The sequence below is a fragment of the Mastigoproctus giganteus genome, chromosome 10 (assembly GCF_048544385.1).
Source record: "Mastigoproctus giganteus isolate SK-2022 chromosome 10, ASM4854438v1, whole genome shotgun sequence".
Taxonomy (NCBI): Eukaryota; Metazoa; Arthropoda; class Arachnida; order Uropygi; family Thelyphonidae; genus Mastigoproctus; species Mastigoproctus giganteus.
Genome location: NC_143584.1, coordinates 186,720,139 through 186,725,945, shown reverse-complemented (window position 1 = coordinate 186,725,945; position 5,807 = coordinate 186,720,139).

The window sequence follows — 5,807 nt, the reverse complement described above, 5'->3', positions numbered from 1 at the left end:
CTATATATATTTATTCTTAAATATATATAAAAGTGCATGTTTGTGAAAATTTAGTTATAATCCCCAACATATCCTTGAATTGTATAAAATAGCATGCAGTAAGATCTGCATTTTGGTTTATAATGTCCAATAACAGTGGCAGGTTTAACTGAATTTTTTAACATTTTCAGTTTGAAGAGGACTTCCGCAAACTGAAAAAATGATTTTTTTCCTTTTAATTTAAAACAGTTGGAACCTTTAGTGTCAAATATGTAATCTGGGTATCCATTTTATATAAAGTTAAATATATATGTATAAAATCATTTACATTTTTCAATGGTTAGGTGCCAAAAATTAATTTTCTGTCATTTAGTTATTTAATTATTCATCATATTGAAATATAAACATTTTAGGGTGATAAGGTAGTACCTAGAATGTAGCATAGTGTTGTCATCAGTTTTTCTAGATGCTAGTCATAGTGTTTTAGGCAGATATATTACTATCAGTATCATCAATTTGTATAACTAAGAAAGTCTAGCGCTAGGTTGCCATAAAGCTCTATGAAAACTTTCTGTGAGCTGGCCAACTAATTCCACTCCAGCTAAATATAGAGGTGGTTCTCACCATGATATTAGAAAAGTAGTAATAGTAGTACAAAAAAAAACAACAGTATTGTAGATATATACTATATTACTAAAACATATGCAAATTAAGATGACCAAAATATTTGTGTCATAATTGTCATGCTTGCTTACCAACATTCATTATAGTTACAGATTAGCAAAGTAAGTTAGTTTCTTAAACACTGAAAGATTCCTCAAAATTTGTTTTTTCAAACTCTTTTGCTGAACTCTTGAGTAGTGAAGTGATCTAAGGGGTTCCACAAATAAAATTGCAAAATTCACAAACAAATTGAGCTTTTTATTTGAAATTAATACTTACATTATTACAGTAGAGCGTTGAAAATCCGAACGTCAGTCATTCGAAACATCAGTAATCCGAACGAGCCAGCAGTTATTATTATTATTATTTTATTTTTTTATGCTGGTGTCATAAAATAATTATAATAAGCACATGTTATTGTGATCACGTTTGCAAATTGAATTTTGATTCTATTAAACAGCAATTCTAATAAGCGAAAATCTGAGCAATATTATCCACAGGCTATAAAAATGAAGATATAAAGCACAAATTTACACCTTTTTTTTCCCTTACCAATTAGCAAAATCAAATGATATGGAATGAAAAGTACTGTATATATATATTAATATTCTTCCAATTTTCATTTGAAAATCAGAAGAATATTAATATACATACAGTACTAACTAAATATAACACTTTGCAATCTGATATTTCTGTTCACTGAGATTTTTTTTTTGGTTGTAAAATCTAAAACAGTAAAAAAAGATAAGTGTCAATCAATAACAAAGAACATGGCACGCAGAAATTGCAACTAACACGATATGCGCAAGTGAGATATGGAGTAAAAAGATTCTCAACAGAGTTTTATTTTACATGCATATGTAGTTTTCTTCTTCTTTTAAAAGAAAGTAGAAATTTTTAACAATTGAATCGAAGGTTGAGATTTAAAACAAACTTTCAAAGGGAGAAAGCAGATCTTTGTTAGCAAAATTTTATGAGGTTGGAAAGTCAACCATAATAGACATTAAAAACAAGGAAAAAATTTTAAAGTTTGCATTGAAACTTGATTCAGATGTGGTGCAAAAAAAAAAAAAAGAAAAGAAAAAAAACTGTAAGAACAGATAATGAACTTTAACATCCCTCAAAGATGCTTTTTATTATTATTATTAGCTATATGGTGCAAGGAAGCCTGAGGCTTATGCTGCACCACCTAAAAAAAAAATTTTGAATTACCCTGAGAGAGAGAGAAAACAAGAGTCAGAAGTAGAAGGGATTCACCAAGAAAGAGAAGAATGATGATATCCAGCTCAGGACTCTGAGTGTGCCAAGCTCATACTCACCAGATGTGAGCCCCTGGGGTATTTGTGGTTCACACAGAGACGAAGTTTAGGAGAACCCATATCTGGACTTAGCTGTATGAAAAGGTGCTGGATTTTAACCTTTTTTTTCTTCTCCCCCCCCCCAGAGCTGTATTTTTGAAAAGTTTGAAAATCCAGACAAATTGAAAGTCCGAACTGGCCCTGGTTCCAATTAATTCGTATTATCAATGCTCTTCTGTATTTATTTTAATGTTTGCTTTTTGGTACAGTTTGTGGTGATCATGAGAAATATCTGAATATTTTGTCTGCATGGGTGAAAATCTGTAATCCTGAAAAGTTTTATATTGTTTTTATATATTCCATGATAACTATCTACTCAGAGAGTATTACATCAGTAAGCTGCCTAATTTAGCATCTCATAGTATATGTACAATAATATCAATTTATTTGCCACTAAAATAATATACAGAAAAAATAAAAGCAAGCAAGACAATGACAGCTTTCTTTTGGTTGCATGGACATATAGAAAGTAGCCGTGTATCCTGTTAGATGTATAATTAATAACGTCTAGATAAAAAATTAGTAGACAGCATATTATAACATCAGACAGGTTTTTATATAAATGTAAATTTATTTGTTCAAATATAAGTGAATTTACATTTGAGATGAAGCAATGTGGGTTATATCCCAGGAGTGTAGATAATTTTTTCTACGCTCCTGTTTATCTTTATTATCATTCAGTTACTCTTGTATTTTATCGGTGTTGGGTATTGATATTATAGTGGAATTAAGTGTGTTTTAGAGTACATATTAAAGATTGATTTAAATGGTGGGGGTTGCCTACTTGTTGGTCCTGCTATATTCCAAATAAGCTTATAATTTTGGGAGTTAAATGTTGTTATGCAGTTTAACAAATATATTTTAGATTAAGGCATTTAATTTTTGATGTCAAACAGCAGCAGTTTAAATTGTTTATTATTAAATGTCATTTTGACTGGAATACTATTGCCGAACCACCATTACATTATGCTTCTTTTCAAATTCATATCATTTCTTACTATGATTTATTTGCTTACTTCGGCTTTAGTCATTTTATAAGGGAATGTTATTAATATTTATTACTTTTAGAGAGATTTTTGAAAAGAAATTTCGGTGATATATGAAGCAGCATTTAAGTGAATTTATATTTTAATTAAAATTTAGGTATTATTGTTTCTTTATACCACTATTTCATTTTATTGTCAGATGTTATTTAGTTGTATTTGTGATTATTTTATTTATGATCAGTGTTTATAAGTGATGGTTATCAATGTTTTCAAGTATTTTGTCAAATACTCTGAACCTTTCAAGTATTATGGGTAGTAAGTTTTTATATTATTAAGCAATTTATTTTTAATACCGTATATCCTATGTTTAATATATATATCTGTATAAATTATATTTATGTATATTTGAGATTACGTGATATTTAATTGAACTATTTATTTATTGATATTTTTTGTAATTTTAAAACCACTAGTCATATTATGCTAAGCTAATCTATTTTTTTGTTGAAAGTGTGATTTACCATTATTAAATTTATAATTTTCAATAATTGTACCAAGCTTCATATGCAGTGAAACCTTAGAAATTTTGCATGTTTTGAAATTAAACTCAAATGCTATAAGCTGGAGTTTTTTTTTTTTTTTTTTTTACTGTATATATTAGAATGTCAAATAATTGATAGTTTTGCTTAACTTCTTTTAGAAAGTTTTCGTCTAATGCTATAAATAATTGGTGGAATTTTTACAACCAAAATAATTAAAATAATATAAAAATAAATATAGAAAGTTAGAACAAGAATGTTATTCTCATAATTTTTAATTAGAAAATAATCAAAATTTTTCAGATGAGCATCACGGTTAGACATTAAATCATAAGTTTTACACAGCTGAGTTCAGAGACATCAAAGATAGTTACAGCCAGATTATATTCAATGACGTAGCGAGGGTAGAGTCAGCAGGTACATTGTACTCCCTGGCACCGACATCTGGTATTGTGGATCTTTTTTTATAAATCAAATGGTGCCTTTTTTGTTAATGTACCTGCTGACAAAAAATCCTGGCTACGCCACTGATTATATGGATTAATTGAACTCCATAATTCTAAATTGCATAGTGGTGTTGACCACTGAATTTAGATATGATGTTCAATGCAGATATCTGTAGATTGTAATTTGGCTAATGTATTCTATTCATACTGCAAAATTGTATTATCGCTGCTAAACTTATTGAATGTAGTACTTTTATTCTTCCAATTTCATAAACTTTGAACTCTCATTTACAGAAGTGTTGACAAATGATGAGCTAAGTTTGTGATGTCATCTATGTAATAGAAGTACTCTTATGGTTTAACCGTGGAATACTAGCTAAATTATTAATCTTCAGAACTTTCTGAAAGAATATTTAACCATGCTATAACTTATAGTGGGTAGTGTTATACTTGTATATTTGAGAACGACATTCCTTTGTGATCAGCAGTTCTCACTGATCCAAAATAATGTAATGTTGCCTAAATGTGTTCTCTAGTTAAAACAGCAAGTAGAAACATATTCAGATAATTGGTGCATTATCATCATTTATCATGTGCTTCCTCTTCATCCCATTTCTAGTTTAGAGATTTCTAGTTAATATACATGTGCAAATAGTATAAGTCTACAAATACCACTTTGTTAGAAGTTTCCCAGTTCTTCCTTCATTATAGTTTTTAAAACATTAACTGTGAGTTAGAATGTTCTTGAAGTTAGTTATATACCATCTTAAGATGGTAGAAATAAGTAAAGCTAATTGTAGTCTTAAGTGTTTGAATAAAATTTAATCATATAGGATTAGAAAATGCATTATATGGACATTATTTCCAAGTAGAGAAAAAATTTGGTGATGTGTACATTGAACAATACAATTATAAGTATGTTTGCATATATTAAAGTTTGACTAAATGAAGTGAAATAAGAAAATTTTAATTGATTAATTGCGTGTGATTGATCAGGCAATTTTGAATACCCACAAAGGATAGCCAGTTTTATCTAGAAAGCCACCGTCACTCTTAGAGATTAGTAAGTGCCTTATTACATAATTGAAATGCAATTTTCCCTCAAAAATTTTCTAATCATATAAGATTAGTGAGAAATATGAATTAATTGACTTTCGTGAATGACATTTAGCCAAATTTTAATGAGGCCAGTTGACATTTTTTTGGTACTTTTATTTTCTACACCAAATCATATCATTTTTATAGACACAAGTACATGACTAGAAAACAAGCGATAATGGCAGGGAGAAAGTAGTCATCCATATATTATGTCACATTTATTTAGTCATTGGAAAGAATGAAATTTCATGATTATTTGTGATGGGGGATGATATTTAGATATTTGCAACATAACAGTTTAAACGTAAAATTCAAATTATAAAAATATTCTTTTATTTATTTTTTTCATATACAGTAAATCCTCGATTTAATGGACCCCCTATATAACGGATTTTGGATTTAACAGACCAGACAAATAATAATACAGTAATGTACATATTAATCTCGACCATATTATTTTTTTAGGTTATACAAAACTTCAGTGTTATTATAAATTAAAAATTAATAATAATTACCTGTTTCCATTAGTTTTGATAATTGCCTACTTTTATTTTTATAATCAAATTCGGGAAATTGTTTTTTATTCTTTCTGAAAATGTGTTAAAATAGCTGTTTTCCCAGATTACAGATAACAGATAAGAGTAGGTGGTGACTTGCAAGCTGAACGTGACTCGGACACTCGGGTATACCAACTTGCTTTGTTTCGGTCAGTCTGCCTCAAGCTATCGTGCTGTCAGG